Genomic DNA, 19,060 nt, shown 5'->3' on the forward strand with positions numbered 1-19,060 from the left:
CATTTGCTAACAGCTTCAAATTTAGTCATGGCCCAAGGCTGGAAGGACTGGTTTATAAAAACCTTCTTTATACCTACATGAGAGAAATTGACCTTCAGGTTCTCAGGGGAGAAGTGAGTTTTTGATTCACTGTTTATGTCTTACCTTGAAATTCTGCCCTATTGCCCTCTTTTATACATTTTTAAGTTCTTTATATTTTTCTTACCATATATCTGACCATTCACCTCATTTTTATCTTCACAACAACCCAGTGAGGTAGGTTGATTAGTAGATGATCCAGCATGGCTGAGTGAGCTTCAAGACTAAGGATGGGTTTGAACCTGGGTCTCCCTAGCCTTAAAAACAACCTCCACATGAGAAACATTCACAGTAGGAAAAGCATTAGGTATACATTGCAAGAGTATTTCTGTTTGTGGCTGCATACACAGCATACACTTAAAGCACATTTAAAGGACATGACACCCCCCAAAGAATAATGGAAACTGTAATTCCCAGCACTCTTAGCAAACTACAGTTCCCAAGACTCTTGGGGGGAAGTTGTATATGGTTTGTTTGCAGCCTCATATGGGAACATCATGTTTGGATTCCCTCCCATCTGCAAGGTGGTTGGCCAAAATGAAGAGCAAAATACTGTCAGAAGCAGCTTTTTAGCTGGGAAATCTGGACTGAAATGCTAAAGATCTCCTTAGGTTTCCTGAGAATGAGCCATATACCGGTAAATGGAAGCCTCTTTTGCAGATGAATTAAACTTTCCAGAAACTGAAGAACAGATTTCAAAACAACACTTATCTGTACAGGACTTCTCTCTGCACACCCCTCCTCTGAGATTTTTTTTTCGCGGGGGGGATCGCTTTTACACTATTTTTCCATCACTCAGTGGCTCTCAATAAAATACACTTGATAAAATACAAGTCAACAAGTCAATTATTAAAATTACATAACATCCATAATAAGACAACAACCTGAGAACTATAAAAATCAAACAAGGGCTCATAAGTCATATCTATTAGAATGTAAGCCCGAGAACAGGGACTGTATTCTGTCTTAATTTCCATATAATGCCCAGCAGTTTTTAGATGTTTTATAAATAAACAACAGTCACTTTCCATTCTGTGTATATTCCATCCAGAAACATCCCAAAACAATGGTAAAACATAATGAGATCCCATAGGTGGGGGTGGGCAAATATGTCAATTTCAATTTATCTCTGTTTCTAATTTTATCCCAGTTTTAAGTTCAGTTCTCCACATTTACACACCAAGTTTTTTGGGGAGGGTAGGTTGACTTTCTCCTAATATGCACAGGTTTCTAGGCTATTTTCCCAAACATACGCATTGCAAAGCAGTTGCCCAAAATATAATGCATTTTAAAGGTTGTTTTCACTAATATATGCCTTTACACGCATGTGCATTCTTGTATGTATCCCTTGGCTGGAAAATTGCATTGCAGAATTCAAAGATATGTGAGTTTCAAAGGATGGTTGTGTCTCAGTTCAAATTTTGCTCCAGAATGTGCAAAGGGCAAGTTCTCTTAAATTTAAACTGAGTTGAATTTATTCCCACTCCCTACCCATGGATGACTGGGATAATAGAGTGATTTGGCTGCTTTAGACCAGGTAAGGTAAACTGAGAACTACTGATAGTTCACTAGGTAGGGATGGAGAGTCTGGGATTTGGTTTAGATCACATTTTAATGCAAACCTAAGGGCTTATCCACACTTCTCCTTGTCCCACTACTCTCCTCCAGGGAAAACCACTCTTTAGTGCTCAATTGGAGCAAATGGCAATTTAAGTTTATTCTGGTTCGACGTTTGTTCCAATTTGGAGCTATAGAGCGAGTTTTCCTTGGGAAAGGAGCAGGTCAAGTGCAAAACCACTTGGACCCATGCTTTCTAGTCATGGGACAACCAAAAGTTTGGATGAGCCCTAACACAGCCTTCCCTGAAACAATACGCAAACTGAAACAAAGTATATTTGGAAATGTACACTTGTATGAATTTTGTGATGTAGTTCTCCAAAATCTGTACAAAATGTCTACAGCAGGGTAAAGAGCATAAAAATGCATTTATTGATGAAAAAGGTGTACCGAAAATGCACCATAGTGGAGAAAATAGCTTGCAAAACTGTTTTATATTAGGAGAAATTACATATAAAAATGTGAATGCTAGGAGAAATGCACGATGTCAGTTTCTGTGAGCGTTTTCACAAACTGATACAGAAATGTGATGTATGGAACTTAAAACTGGAAAAATAAGAAATGAAGAAAAACTAAAACTGACAGTTTAGTCCATCAATATCTCTGGGTGATTTGTAGTAGGTCAGCAAGGGTTTCTGATTGCTACTTAACAACAGCAAGAACCCAATGATGGCTCCTGTGCACAAACACACACACACACACACACACACACACACACACACTAAATTAGACTGCTGAGATTAAGAAAGCTTCGGAAAGCCAGAAGTACTATAGATGTTTGTGTGATGGGACAGCAAGCTCAGTTCCAGTACAGCAAACAGATTCCTGGGCTGAGCATGTTCCATAATTCTAAGAATAACTGCTGCCACCATGAGCAACAGAGTAGACCTACTGAGCTTAATGACATGACTAACTTGGGCTCATTGGTATTAATGGGTCTACTCTGAGCAGAACATAGTTGGATACACTATTGTAGTATTGAAGATAGGCTTCCATATATAAGGGCAATACTGAGGAATCAGAATGAACTTTATTTCTCAGACCAGGTTTAGAACATGGAATGACTAGAATGTAATTGGGCCACCTATGACATTTCAGGGATGAGGAATCTTGGGTTCAGGAACCAAATGTGATCCTCCAAGACTCTCTATCATGCCCTTGGGGCTATTTCCAGGCCATGCCCCCTCTGTAGTCTTAGTCTTCTCAAGTACTCTTGTCTGCCTATAATGTGTCCTTGAGCTCTGATACTTCCTCTTGCTTTTCCTCAATAGTGTGTGAGAGTGAGTGAGTATGTATAGAAAGAAGCCTACTGTACAAAATTGGAATGTACATTTGTTGCTCCTCCCACTTTTACCTCTGTCCCCACCCACCACTGACATTTGGTTCCTGGAAGATTGCCTAGAAGGGAACATGGCCCTCAGGCAGAAAAAGTTCCCCATTCCAATCTTATAGCCATATTGAAATAATTGCATGAACTCTGTCATGAAGGCATAACTTCATTGGCAAAAAACAAGAATACAGTATCAATCAGAGCCACCATATTCTTTGTTTCATTGCAGATATCTACAGCAGGTTCATGCAATGAAAAATGGGGAAAGGAAAGGTACTGGATAAGGCAGAAACATTTATTTCAGTGAGATGCATAGGAGGGGTCCAGAGTCTCCAACAGCTTACTGCATCTGAGGCAGGTAATTAAAACTTCATTGCAGATAATTCAAATTGATTGGCAGCTGTGCTAAGTAAGTTGAGTGAGTAGGCCCATGGTGGCTTTGCTTGCTTGAGTCATCTGATCTATTCACTGTGCAGGGATGCCTGTGCAACCCATTTAAAGTAGTTTCAAACTTACTTAGCTGCCACAGGGTCTCCCAATCAAATCAAGGACTAGAGTCTGATCAAGTGGCTAGCCTCCTTGAACATTTAAATCTCAGTATCCCTACAAAAGGGACGCGGTGACGCTGTGGGTTAAACCACAGAGCCTAGGACTCGCCGATCAGAAGGTCGGCAGTTCGAATCCCTGCGAAGGGGTGAGCTCCCGTTGCTCGGTCCCTGCTCCTGCCAACCTAGCAGTTCGAAAGCACATCAAAGTGCAGGTAGATAAATAGGTACCACTCCGGCGGGAAGGTAAACGGCGTTTCCGTGCGCTGCTCTGGTTTGCCAGAAGCGGCTTAGTCATGCTGGCCACATGACCCAGAAGCTGTACGCCAACTCCCTCAGCCAATAAAGCGCGATGAGCGCTGCAACCCCAGAGTCAGTCACGACTGGACCTAATGGTCAGGGTCCCTTTACCTTTACCTTTTATCCCTACAAAAATATTCTTTATGTGTTCATTTTCTTATACGGTGCCTCAGCGTACATGTTGCTTTACAGAATACAAAAAGCACAGCTCCCAGCTCCCGTGGAGATTACAATCTAGAATTTGATGTGACGTGGCAGTGGGGGTAGGAGCAGAGGATGGCAACGGGGAAGCTGCAATATATGCAGTATATTGGTTCCAAATGCTTTGGATTTATAGTGGGATATTGCTCATTCCTGCTCTTTGCTTATGGCCTGGCTGTCTAGATTATGGGAAACTTATATGTTGAGGATCTCATCAAGGATAATAATAATAATATAATTTATTATTTATACCCCGCCCATCTGGCTGAGTTTCCCCAGCCACTCTGGGCAGCTCCCAATCGAGTGTTAAAACCAATACAGCATTAAATATTAAAAACTTCCCTAAACAAGGCTGCCTTCAGATGTCTTTTAAAGATAAGATAGCTGCTTGTTTCCACAACATCTGATAGGAGGGTGTTCCACAGGGCAGGAGCCACTACCAAGAAGGCCCTCTGTCTGGTTCCCTGTAACCTCACTTCTCAAAATGAGAGAACCGCCAGAAGGCCCTCAGTGCTGGATCTCAGTGTCCGGGCTCCTTCAGATATACAGGGACAGAGGCACATCTAGGGTCCCTTGTGCCCTTGGCAAGGAGGTATATTGGGGTAGAGTGGTACCTTGGGTTAAGAACTTAATTCGTTCTGGAGGTCTGTTCTTAACCTGAAACTGTTCTTAACCTGAAGCACCACTTTAGCTAATGGGGCCTCCCGCTGCCGCTGCTGCACGATTTCTGTTCCCATCCTGAAGCAAAGTTCTTAACCCGAGGTAATATTTCTGGGTTAGTCGAGTCTTTAAGCTGAAGCGTAGGTAACCCGAGGTACCACTGTATCACTTTACTGCAATACCTACATTAGAAATGACCACATTTTACATGAGCCAAGTACTCTAAGCTTCTGGAGTGAAGGTGAGGTGAGGAGGAAGGCCAGGAAAAAAATGCACGCCTTCTCCTGCATTCGATCTTGCCATGACAATGCTGCCACATCACAGCACACATTTATGTTATACACACGATAGTCTGGTTTTTTTGTCTGCCGCCCCTGCCCAGGCCTGCATCCCGTTTTACAGTACCTACCCCTAGGTATGTCTCTGATCAGGCATACTTCAGAGGATCACACCTTGTCATGTTTGTAAATCATTGTTACTTCCAACCATGAGACTTAGAGCCTTATTATTATTATTATTATTATTTTATGCCACCCATCTGACTTGGTTGTCCCAGCCACTCTGGGCAGCTGCCAACAGAATATTTAAAACACGATAAAACATCAAACATTAAAAACTTCCCTATACAGGGCTGCCTTCAGATGTCTTCTAAAAGTCAGATAGTTGTTTATTTCCTTGACATCTGATGAGAGGGTATTCCACGGGGTGGGTGCAGATACCAAGAAGGCCCTCTGCCTGGTTCCCTGTTTGTATCTGTCCCACTGAGATAATACACAGGTGGAGAGAGAGACTGGTGACCTGAGGAGCTTTTTATTATTATTTAGATTTCTTACCCATCCTTCACCGTGAGGGCAGGTTGCAACAATTTAAAAATACAATACAAAAAACAGTTAAAACATATTACAATAAACAGACTAGGGCAGATCCGTGTGTGTGTGTGTGTGTGTGTGTGTGTGTGTGTGTGTACATACTGGTGTCAAAGGTCAGATTAAAGAGGTGTGTCTCCAGCATGTGACAAAACTATACAATGCAGTTACCTGGGGAGGGAATGACACATTTTAGGGGCTGCACAAAGAATGCCCTCTTGTAGGCCACCATCCCTGAGGGTACCATGAGGGGGCTCCTCTGCAAATTTTAATATCCAAGAGGGTAGGCAGGGAAGGAAGAAGTCTTTCAGATATTTGGAGCCTAAACCATTTAGGGCTTTAACAGTGGTAGTGTATCACATTTCACCGCTTGAGGAGAAATAGGAGGTGCCACCCTGCCCTGCTGCCACTGCCACCAGCACCACCATACCTGCCGTTGCCACCTACACTGCCTACCCTCCCACTGCTGCCAGTGGTGGAGAAGCAGAATGAGCATCTAAGCTGATTTCAGGTGAGATATCTCCAATTTGGAACAGATGCTAGTGCTGCTTTGCCGCCAGCAGATGTGAGGCAACTTGCGCAGATGCCACATTGGAGACTTCCACTGCCTGAGGCAAGGGCCTCCCCCACCTAATGGCTGTACCTGTCCATTTAAACTCAAATGATTGGGCTGGCCCTTGACTTTAAACTATAAGGTGAGCACACAAATAAGGGTGCTGCTGGTCTTATATAAAAACACTCCTAGGTGTAGCTGCTCATTCTGAGACTGAGCAACTTTGTGAGAGAAGGGGCTCAACAGACTCTTAGCTTTTCCTCCTCCACCACTCTGCAAAAGAACCCAACCTGCAGCACATTTTAGAATTGTCATTTTGTATGCTTATCTGCCTACCATCAGCCTGCATGGACCACCCCATTTGCCTTTGACTCCCACCCCATGCCTGGGCCTTGGACTGCCTACTAGAGAACTCTGGGGGAAATAGCCCTGGTGCTCTCTAACAAAATACACCTCTAAGGTCTTCATACAGTAATGATTTCTTGAGTTATTTGAGAGGACCCAGAAAAGTTTTGTGTGTGGTTTTTTTTGGTTAAGTGTCCCCCTCCCAAGTTGGTGTATAGAAGTACTCAATTAGGACATATCTGACCCTTAGCTTCATTCCCAAGTTTCTCAATTACCACATGAAGTACAGTCCCATTCACTTATGCCTAAAATGCTTACTGAGGGTCTTCCTACCGTTTGACGTGCTAGTTGGTCTATGGCAGTGACAGAAACAATTGCATTGCTTTCGTTTCCCCACAAAGTTTAACTGTAAAGGAAGGCTTTTGAGCCTTCTAATGAGCTCTGGAGAGCAAAATGGGCCAAGGCACTTCACTTTGCATTCCGTAATAAAAACATGGAGCTTAAATATCATCATGAAATCATATCGAAGAAGGAGAGTTATTTGAGCAAGGGAAGAAGTGGGGGGGGTCTCTCTTCTGAAAGCCAGCATAAAAAGAGGGGCAGACTAAAGCTAACCAATTTGAAAATTAAATCGCAAGGAAATCGCAAAGGAACATTAACAAGAAACCAAAATAATAATAATAATAATAAGTCCAAAAGATTCACGCTTGTTTCAAAGTTAGTTTATCATAAATCTGGCCTATGACACATAATAACTAGGAATGTTTTGAAGGTTATTTGATAGCAAGTTCAACAGTGTAGGTGACGGATGGAGTGAGCTGCATGATAATGAGTCCCTAGGGAAATCAAACTGGAAGAAGCAGACAGGGTGAAACATCCATGGGCTTGTATTCTAATGGGGGGGGGGAGCATATTCAAAAAGTTGACTGTTTATCTCACCAGAGCATCAAATAATACAAAGTCACTCTAATCAAATATATAAAACACGTCAAATAGATAAAGCATGTTAGAGAAAGGTTCGCTAAAGAGGAAAGGAAGGATAAAAACGAGGGGAAACAATGCCTGATTTGGCCCTAATGCAGAAACACTTAATAGCTTGGGGAGGGGGGGGTTCCATATCCTCCACTGCGAAAGTGTCCCGCATGAGCTCCACTGAAATGAATGAGGGGTTAGTATGAGCCCTATGACGATAGCACTGTGCTGCTCTCCACTCCCTTTGGTGGTCAAAGCTCCCCCTATTGACTGGAGACAGAGCTGTTTTAAGGGTATCAGCCCTCCATTAATCACGGTCCCACATTTGCTTTTATTTATTTATTTATTTATTTATTTATTTGAACATCAATAGCCCACCTTCCCAGCCAGATAATAATATATTGCTAAATGTGTTTGAGGGACAGCTGCTCTATGAGCTCAGCCACCAGATCCATGGGGAGATTAAGCATTCTAGGAAACACGTATTGAATTTTTAACTCTCCACCTGACTTGCATGGAGCCAAAAGGGTTAGGGTATGCACTGGAATGTTAACTAAGCAAACAACTAGGAGGTCTTTGTGGATACCTTACTTAACCCACCAGCTTCAGAGAATCTGGAACAGGACAGGCTATTGCAAACAATGGGAATACTACACCCAGCAAATGTTGAAGGGACGTTTTCATCAGTGTGTACTAGTGTGCACAGGGAATTAAGCAATGAGCCTTTGTGTGAGAATGGGGGTGTTTGAAATGTACAAGAGTAAGGTGGCCATGTACTATATTTTACAGAGGGCTCCCCCTGATCCTCTGAATGGAATGATATGATAGCATATTTCAGCCATAGCACCATGAACAGCACTTTGGTCTGGTGTCAAAAATCAGAAAGGGGAGCAATGAAGGGCATTTGTTTTTAATTCAGTGGTTCACCCACCTCTCAACCTTCTCTATTTTGGCACAATTAATGGAGTTCTTTAAGTGTGACAAATAAAAAATGCAGCCATTCACAATTTAATTTTAAAAGCATGCCAGCTGTAATTGATTAATATTTAGCATAAAAACTAATTTTAAACCCAGTTGTGGGAAAGGTGTTATTTACTTCTTCTTCTTAAAAGTTTTTGATGTAATGAATATGAGACTTTTTGCAGGCAGGTGGTTGTTGTGCTCCAGCTGCACACGTACCTGAGTCACCAGCAGGACTCAATTTGTTACCATTAGTGGACAGTCTAAAGAAGAAGAAGAAGAACACTTGTGGGGAAAAATCAGAGCAAATACACTTCTAAGGCACTAATGGAGATCACCAATAGTGGATTAGCAAAATGACAAGTAGACTATAGGGCAATTCCCAAAGCGAATACGGACCTACATAGGAGCCAACTCCTAAAGGCCGAGGTCCTTTGCCCCCCCCCAATAAAAAATTTGAGGGGGCTAAGCCCCCCAAATTTGATGGACATTGCCATTCAAATGGTGTGTGTACCATTGTGTGCATTACAGTGATAGAGGTTGCTTCTATTTGAATAACCTTATGTTTTACATGCTTTTTGTACATTGTGGGTTATTTCAAAATGCTGTTTATTCTGTGACCCTATAGGCTGAATTTGCATTTGGTCTCTGAAATGTCTACTCCATTGGATGTGCTTCCTGAACAGGTGCTGTATACATTTAATACATTCTGTGGGAGGAGGCAGGAAAGTAGATTTTTCTGAAAGATTTTTCTCTAAGAAAAAGAACCTGGTTAACCTTTTCCTGTGTGAATGATGGCAACAGGAAAATGAAAGCATGCATTGTGGACCAGTAACATACATGCTCCCAAAATATGGTTTGCACTGGGCTATGTAGGGGAAGGGCCATACCACAGTGGCATAGCATATGACTTGCATTCCAAAGGTCCCAGACTCAATCCTTAACATCTCCAAGTAGGCCAGGGAAATATTGGAGAGATGCCGCCTCCATCAGTGTGTAGAGTAGATAATATTGACCTAGATGTACCAATGGTCTGATTCTATTTTAGGGATGGGTCAGTCAATCTGTTGATTTCAGTTTCCATCTGTTTCTCATTTTTCCTATCTTAATTTCAGTTCTCCACATTTCCGTGTCAGTTTCCAAATGGTATTTTATCCTTGAAATTCCTCATAAAAAGTCATAAAATTCATCAGCTTTTTTGTGTGGATTGCTCCTACTGTTAGAAAAAAATACAGGCTGTGGTCACCATGTTGCAAAAAGCTTTGCATGTGTTAGCAGCTTAAAACCCGCAATATACAACCATCTGGAAGCACTCTCGGGCTCCTATATATGTACCTGGGAGTAAGCCTGACTGAATACAGTGGGAGTAAACAGGGGGGGAGTAACCCAAGAAGGGCCCTGCTGGATCAGGCCAGTGGTCCATCTAGTCCAGCATCCTTTTCTCACAGTGGCAACCTGAGTACAACAGCCCTCTCCCTACTTGTGATCCCCAGCAACTGGCGTCCAGAGACATAGTGCCTCCAACAGTGGAAAGAGAAGATAGCCATCAGGGTTGGCAGCCACTGATAGTCTTATCCTCCATGGATTTGTCTAATCAGCCATCAGGGTTGGTGGCGGTCACTGCCTCTTTTGGGAGCAAATCCCATTATTTATCTTTTGCACTGTGTGTGGGGGAAATACTTTATTTTGTTTGTCCTGAGTCTTCCAACATTCAGTTTCATTGGATGCCCCTGAGATCTTGCGCTGTTTGTAAGAGAGAGAAACTTTTCTCTGTTCATGTTCTCAAATCTGCACATAATTTTATACTATGTTGTCTCTTAATTGCCTTTTCTCTAAACCAAAAAGCTCCAAATGTAACCATTCTTCCTAGAGGAGTTGCTCAATCCTCTTGATAATTTTGCTTTCCCTTTTTTTGGGGGGGGGATATGATTGCAGCTGCAGTTACTCTCACACCTTACAGAGTGACTCTCATCCACCCATTAAAAATAAATAAATTAGGACCATTCATTCCAAGTGATCCATGCAAACACTTTGGATCATTTACCTTCTTCCCTCCCCTTCCCCTGGCACTGTGGAGTCACAGCTTTAATGCTACTTCTTATCTGACTTGCATAGATATTCTAAAGATTTGTGTGTGTGTGTGTGTTGTATTGCAGGCTGGTGAGGCAATCTACCATGCTCTGTTGTATCTTTTTTTAGTTAGAGACTACCATGGTTTAAAAAAGTATGCAACTAAATTTTCACCAAGAAAGAAGGCACCATCAGGTGTATTAAAGTAATATTCGATTTATGCAATTTAGGTGTAGATAAAGCATTCCCTGCCAAATGTATTAACACCTTGCTTTTAAGGCAGTTATTTATTTCTCTCTCAGTACTGAGAAGCTGTCATTTCATTAAAAGCAAAATCAATGTTCACTTTAGCAAAATAATAACAGTAATGATGATGATGTGATGGTGGGAGAATCTTTCAGACACCCTCTGCCATTTTTTCAGTTGCTTCCATCTCAATTTGCTTCTCTGCATTTTCTCGGTTATATCCTCTATGCCTGACTGGTGAAAAAGTTGAGCAACATTCCTTCTACTTCATATGGTAACCTGTTCACAATATTATGATGGTGTTTTCATAAATCTGTTGAAATGGATTTTATTGACAACCTCATAAATCACAATTCTTCAGAGTGCCAGGTTTCCTTATTGATAAACAGAAGCACATTAAAAACATTCTGGGTTATCTGCCCAATTAACATCTTGCATAAAAATAAGCACAGGGATGAAAAGTGTTATTTACCCAGCAAAGTTATAAATGGAATATAGAAATGTATGCATGTGTGTGTCTCAACCATATACCAAAGAATGGAAAACATGTCTACACATTCCTGAAGCAGCCATATGCTTAAAAGGGTGTCATTATGATACAGAGTAGTTCAATTCCAGAGTTATTCCGTCTTTAATGACCATATTGTTTACAATGGTTGTTTCATTATTGTTGTAAGATACCCTGAGGGTCCTTTCCCTCACAGCTGAGGTAAAAGTGGAAAAATAAAATAATTAGGCCTCTGCAATACAACAAACACACACACACACACACACACACACACACACAATTAGATTGTTACCCACTCAGATCCTCCAGGATCAGATACAATAAAAAATAAAAAATATTTAAACAGGAATGACTCAAATAAATAGTATTTGCTGTAAATCTCTGCATGTTGGGCCCAGGACCTGTGGAATTTCTTAATTCCATATTTTGTGTGATTTGGCTGCCTCAGGGAAAATTATCTAGACCAATGTTCTGATAAAAATTGAAAAATGTGTAAACTGCAAGGCATTTGAAAAATAAAAAAATACAGCCCCCACAAGGAAAAGAGAATAAGCTCTTCTCTTCAGGCTTCCAATATAAGTTTGGAAAATTATTTTACACCTTAAAATAGCAAGAAATTTACATTCTGAGGTTCTGTTTGTTCAACCCGCTGCTGTTGTACTGAAACCACACATAAATCCAGGCTGCTTGTTCTCCTTTCAAACACAGAGCTTTTGGCGTGGCAATTATCAGGCAGATCCACCAATACCCAATGAGTAAAGTCTGTTCAAGGCCGCTTCTCTGTGTGGTCTTTAAGAACTGTCCTTATCAGCCTCTGTTTATTATTGTCCTCGGTTTAAAAGGGAATATGCCAAGCGATCCCCGGACTCCAATCTTTAGGCCTGTTGTCAGGACAAATTAATTTCTGTGGAAACCCACTGTGACTTAGATACCATCTAGGAAATGTAGGATTAATGGAGTCCCCATACAGCAAGCTGCGTGTGGCAATGGCTGCTAGGGGAGGGGGATGGAATGAAGTATTGTGAGAACAGTGGAGAGGGTGGAACAACAACAGCAAAAATACACCAAGATGTTTTATGAGGGTCAGCTAATTTGGAGGGGGTGTGTGTTGTGTGTGTATGTTTGTTTTCAAAAGGAATTGCACATACTAATGTTTGAGCCAGCTGATTTTGCCACACACTCGCAGTCCCAGGAAATCTCTCTCATGCTGCACTTTCTTCGGGGGAGTGAACACAGATAACCATTTACCCAACTAGCAGCTTTCCACAATTATCCACGTTGCCAAACCAAGAATCTGGCAGTGGTAGCTAGGGATGGGCAAATCTGTCCAGTTTCTCATTTTTCCAGCATTAAGATGAGTTCTCCACCTAGCTACAGCAGTTTGATATGCAGATATATCCTCATGAAAATCCATCAGTGTATGCGTTTCTCTTAATACACACATTTTTAAATGTGATTTTGCCTAAAGTTCCTATTTTGCAAGCAATATAATGCAGTTTTGCCTGTTACTTTCATGACAATATGCATTTATGCACACTTTCCCCTAGGACAAAAGCCTTTTTTTTGTACACATTTTTCAGTTGAAAAACTGCGTTGCAAAATTCAGGAAAGTGTGCATTTCAAAGGATGGCTGTGTTTCAGTCTGCATATTGTTTTGATAACTAAGAATTAGGTAGATATGCCTTTAAATGTGAACTGTATCACATTTCTCCCCCATCCTTAGTGTAGGTGAACATACTTACCACACATTTTTAAGACCCTTTTGCACCTAATGCATGATAAAATTCTGCCTGCAACCTGGCAGGGTGATACAGACTATCAGGCTACACTGGAGTGAGAAAGAAAAACACCTCAGCCTGAAGTAACCCAGTTGCCTGTATGCATCCTCTACAGAGCCCAGACTGCTGCCATGTAGTTCAGAGAGCTTTATCACACATCCTGAACAGGCCTAGAATTCCATTAAATAGTATACATGCATTATATGTAGGGCTGCCTCTGAAGACAGTTCAGAAACTTCAGCCGGTGCAGAATTCAGCAGCCAGGGGCAAGACAGTTTGAGCATATAACATCACTGGCTACCAGTTAGTTTCCAGGCCCCATTCAAAATTATACTTCTCACCTATAAAGCCTTAAACAGCTCAGGACCACAATACTTCAAGGACTACCTCTTGCCATATGAACCAACCCAGACCCTGTGATCACCATCTGATGCCCTTCTTTGAGTGCCCCTTCCATGAGAGGGTGGCAACGTGAGAATGGACCTATTCTGCAGTGGCTCCCCATTTGTGAAATGTTTCAGGGAGGCTCGCCTGGTGCCATCATTATACAGTGGTACCTCGGGTTAAGTACTTAATTCATTCCGAAGGTCCGTATTTAACCTGAAATTGTTCTTAACCTGAAGCACCACTTTAGCTAATGGGGCCTCCTGCTGCTGCCGCGCTCCCGGAGCACGATTTCTGTTCTCATCCTGAAGCAAAGTTCTTAACCTGAAGCACTATTTCTGGGTTAGCGGAGTCTGTAACCTGAAGCGTATGTAACCCGAGGTATATTATATATCTTTAGGCAGCAGACAAAAAGTTTCCTATGTAACCAGATCTTTGGCATTTAACTATATGTGGCCTTTTAGAAGTGAGTGGGATGTTTTCAATGTAACACCCCCACCCCAGTTTTACTCTATCTATGGGGAGCTAGTTGGTTGGTTGTAAGTCACTTTGAGCTGCCTTGGGCAAAATAAGTTGACTAACAAATTTAATAAATAAACATTTAAAATGGTATGAATAGTGGTATGACTAATACTTGGTTCATGAAGGAATCACATAGAAATCTTATGGCAAATGGGAGTCCCTATTTCCTATTGTTAGTGTTGTTTGGGGTATGAGCTGAGGAAGCTCAGTCAAGTGGTTAAGCTCACCACAGAAAAGAGCTGTCTTTACTAGGCCAACATCAACCTCTATGCATACAAACACTATTTACTGATGTTTCAAATAGTTTTATAACTGAGCCCAGAGAGAATTCTTTACTTCGAAGTCCTTGCTGTGTTAAAGTCCACAGTCAAGTCCTAACTTCAGTCACTTCCAGACTCCTGCAACTGATAGGGTCCTTTGAGTTCCAAAGTTTGGCAATTCTCCAACTTCTTTCTCAGACAATCTCTTCAAAAAGACTTCACTTGACTCCACAGTTCTAACAGATAGCCTTTGACGAGTTGCACTGTGGTACTCCCTGCCACAAGGCACTGTGGCTATGAATTTAGTATTTAAGGATTTTAAGGAATTTAGATAGGATTTTATATCAATTGAAAAATGATCTGAGTAGTTGCCAGCTAATTATGCCAGGCGATGCCTGTAACAATTGTTACTGTTTCCTGTCTTGCACTGATATCTTGTGACTGGTGGACCTTAAGGAATTTTTAGTCCTTTCAAGTGGACCCTGGGGGTGGAATGTTTCAGAGTCCCTGTTTTATAAGCATCAAACCCAGTGCTTGAAAAATTCATTTTAAAAATGAACTAATTCCAATTCAAGTTTGATTCCCCCCCATGAATTACGTCTGCTCAAGTTCATCCAAATGAACTGTTTAGTTCATAAAAAGTTCATCCTCCAGCTTTCAGAATGTTACAAGTTGCTTTGGTGAAGTATAGAGTCCAAAAGTAAATTGGGGCCACGCACAAGTAATAAAATGTTTGAGAGAGAGAATATCAGCTGGTGACACTTTTCCCATAAATGCATTTTCATACTAGGCAAGACTTCCTCTGTTTAATTTGTGCCAGCCACACTGCTATTAAAGGCACAAGGCACCATTCGTCTTGCTCCTGTACATGTACTTCTCACTGCAAGCAAAGACACAGGATATTACCTCATTCTTTACTTCTGATAGTAATTAAGCATCTTTAGCAACAGCAGTGAATCTGGATCTACCTAATTAGTCATAGAATGTTGCCTCCACATTTTGCTTTTCAAGTTTCTTGCTAAATGTTGAATTGAATTACCGTATTTTTCGCCCTATAGGACGCACTTTTTCCCCTCCAAAAATGAAGGGGAAATGTGTGTGCGTCCTATGGGGCGAATGCAGGCTTTCACTGAAGCCTGGAGAGCGAGAGGGGTCGGGCTCCCCCTCTCCGGGCTTGCGGAGAGCTGCCTGCACCCCGAAGCCCGGGCGCGCTGAGCAGTCGCGCCCGGGCTTCGGGTAGCTCTGTGCAAGCTGCGGGAGCCCTCCCACAGCTTGCGCTGAGCTGCCTCTTATCCCGAAGCCCGGGTGCGCTGAGCAGTCACGCCTGGGCTTCGGGCAGCTCTCTGCAAGCCGTGGGAGGGCTCCCACGGCTTGCGGAGAGCAGCCTGTTCTGGGTGTTGGGGTCGGGGGAAGCTAGAGCTTCCCCAGCCCCACGCCTGGGGGGGAAATAAAAATTTTTTTCTTCATTTCCCCCCCAAAAAAACTAGGTGCGTCCTATGGGCTGGTGCACCCTATGAGGCGAAAAATACGGTACTTTCTTTTTCAAAAGGAAGGTAAGAGTCCGGGCCTCCTGCTTAGAAGTGGGGAAGGAATGAAAGTGAAGATAAACTATGAATCGTTCAGAGTTCTACCTGAAAATGAAACACTCAGCACTTCACAAACATTTTGACACAACAGGACCCTCATTTTACTGAGTGTCATTCCCAGCTTTGTGTAAATGTGGTCTCAGTATAGAGTTGGTTTACAGGAGAGGTTAGGAATGTCAGATCCAGAGACTAAATGTGACCCTCTAGATCTCTTGGTTTAGCCCCCAAGACTCTCCCCAAGCCACACCCCTCACCAGCTATACTTCATAACTCCTTGGGTGTTTTTACCTGTCCTTGAGTTCTGATACTGGCTCTTGGTTGTTTGAATGGGGGATAGTGAGGCCTAATACAAGGCAGGCAAACAATGGACTATCCTCATAGCTGAGAAATAATTTTCCGCAAAGCTGCAAAGAGCTGCAAAGAGGGACAAACTTGCCCTTGACACTGATACATATCACTACATGAAAACATTTGTAGAATGGATGTGTAGAAACTATCCTCCTGTGCAAAGGGAAACAATACATTGGTTGTTTTGCCAACTTTTGCCTCTGGCCCCATTCAGAACTGGCATCTGGGCCCTGGAAGATTGCCTGGGTAAGCATATGGCCCTTCATCTGAAAAGGGTTGAAAATAAGTATACAGAGTCTTCCGAAAAACCCGTACTATAGATCTGTGATCTCTGTCATGTTTAATAGATCTGCAATGTTTTGGAACACTGGAACCTTCATCCCTTACTATCAAATGAGTTCCATGAGACCAAGAGTTCTGGAGAACTTTCCAGAAATGCTTAAATAACTACAGGATCCAGAGGCCTGTGTCAAAATAATGGAGGAAATAAGAGTCCCTGCTAGATCAGCCCAAAGGCCCATCTGGTCTAGCATTCTGTTCTCACGAGGCCAACCGGATGCATGTGGGAAGTCTGCAGTCATTACCTGAATAAAATAATGCACAAAAGAGACACTACTGCATCAATATTTCTTTATAGTAGTGTTTTGTCAATGTAGTGGAGGCTGGTCCATGAGGGCAAATGGGGCACTGCCTCACTGACACCAGTCTGCCACCAGCCAACACCCAAATGCTTATCATCTTACTTGTAATCAGACCAGGAGCTGGCAGCACTGCCTGTCAGCTTCCTCCTCCTTGGTCTCGATGTTGCCCTTGTAGGACCAGAAGATGGGGGCAAAACTAGAATTTGTTGGCTCTGCTGGTTGTTTGCTGTAGCTGCACCTGTCAATGACTCTGGCTCCACCTACTGTTGGGCTCTCTACCTTCTTCTCTACCAGTCCCAATGGGCACTAACCACAATTGCTGCACACATTTGCATCCATATAGTAGGGATGTAAGTTGTGGGAGAAAGAGATACAAATGAACTGAAGCTGAAGCAAACCAAGCAAACTTTGATTCCAGAACTAATCATAATAATAAATCTCCCAACTGAACCAAAATTGAAGAGGAGCAGAAGAAACCATGGAGTTTGCTCCTCAGTTTTGCTGATGAGCAGCTCCAAGGCTCCTTTTCTTCCTTCTTATGGACTTGGACCAAAAACCCTTCAAATAGATAAGTCCTGCCTGGGCTGCCTTGTCCAAGTCTAGATTAAAGATAATGAACAATAGGAAGGAATTTAGCTTGATGTTGCCAATTAACAGTCGGCATCTAGACAGCAGACTTGAGCAAGCACAAACTTCCTCTGGGCACAGCCTTTTCCTGCTAGGGTGAGATGTATTGTGTTTCTCTTCAAAGAATAGTAATAATTTATACACCCACATCAACACTTATAATTTGCACATGCCTGGAGGGAGGAAAGAGATGGGGTGTGTGATGAAACTTGCCTATTGTCCAAAGTCAACACCTGCATTCATTGCTCCACCCACTTTTGCCTCTGGCCCTGCCCAACACTGGCATGTGTCTCCTAGAAAGCTGCCCACAAAGGAAGGCAGCACTTGAGCTGAAAAGCTTTCCAACATCTGCTGTAAGAGAAAAGCAAATTTTAGTGAGCTTATCACCAGCATATGCATGATGTGGGAAGAGGAGGTGCATCTGCACTTAGGATGTTAGTGAAAAACCGCAGCTGCATGTTGATAATCCTGAGGGAGGGAAAGATGCAAATGATGCATCATGTGCAAAGCGGTTTACAAAACTATTGTGCTTTAGGTTTTGTTGTTGTTGAGATAGATATATCTAGATGATATAGATATATCTAGATATAGATATAGATATAGATGATATAACTATAATATAGATATAGATGATATATATACATATATATATATATATATATATATATTCCTATATATTCCTATATATTCCCTGGATTTTGTAGTTCCCCTGAATTGCCTAGTTATGCTTCCAAAGTGGAAATTGGCCATATAGATATAAGCACAATGGCCAATTTCCACTTTGGAAGCCTAACTAGGCAATTCAGGGGAACTACAAAACCCAGGGAAAATATTCAGAGGGAGAATATTTCTAAAGCATCCCTAATTGGAGCAAAGCCTCTGTGAATTCCCACAAGAGGACCAGAGGACCCAAAGTGTCTACTGTGCAACATATCCAAACACTAAGGGAACATTGTATCCCTGTAATGCCATATCTGTGCATATGAAAAGCAAGTGAAAAGGCCAGGAGGCCTTTACACAGCTCCTCATATAATAAGCCAAATTTGGCTGTCGTTTATGCACAGGAACTTGCCAGCAAAGCTTGTTGGCAGACGCAAAGGGAGTGTGGGGTGGGGGGGAGCAGGCATTCCCAGTTTCCACAATCAGGTTCTATAGGCTGATCACAACAGGGGCTGTGAAAGGGCTTTCAAAAGGCGGGGCCTAGAGGTCAAGAGGCATGGTCCATATGCTTGCACAGATACACTTCCTGGCACCAGCAATTATGGAACCACACATGTAGATTATTCCTTTTGCTAGCAGGGAGGCAGTAGGCTGGGTGGCTGCCAAAAAGACGCCAGATCAACACGAATGCAGCTTTGCCAGCAATAAAGAGAGCCTGGGTTTTATAGCCAAATGGGGGTGATGGGGTGATGATGGGAATGGCATGATAATCATAGAGAAGCCTTGGAGACAGCAGACATTTTCAAAACCAAATCTCTAAAGGAGCTTAATTTTAGAAGGCAAAAAAACCCACACCTTATATAAAGCTAAAATGCCCTTGTCAGCCACTCAACTTTTACAACATTAGAGCAGCATACCCTGAAGCATTTGTAAGATGGAAATAGATAGGTGTGCTTTAAAATATATATATATCAGCTGAAAATTAATCCAGGTGTTCAGGAAG

The 19,060-nt window shown here is 42.2% G+C and overlaps 1 long non-coding RNA gene across 5 annotated transcripts in view; it reads right to left on the reverse strand.

The window, feature by feature from the left end:
* The window catches only part of LOC128406202 (uncharacterized), a 136,578-nt gene that overhangs the window by 88,397 nt on the left and 29,121 nt on the right, over window positions 1-19,060 (reverse strand). The gene's annotated exons all lie outside the window — the stretch shown is intronic.

Source organism: Podarcis raffonei, chromosome Z, assembly GCF_027172205.1.
Source record: "Podarcis raffonei isolate rPodRaf1 chromosome Z, rPodRaf1.pri, whole genome shotgun sequence".
In the NCBI taxonomy this organism is placed as follows: Eukaryota; Metazoa; Chordata; class Lepidosauria; order Squamata; family Lacertidae; genus Podarcis; species Podarcis raffonei.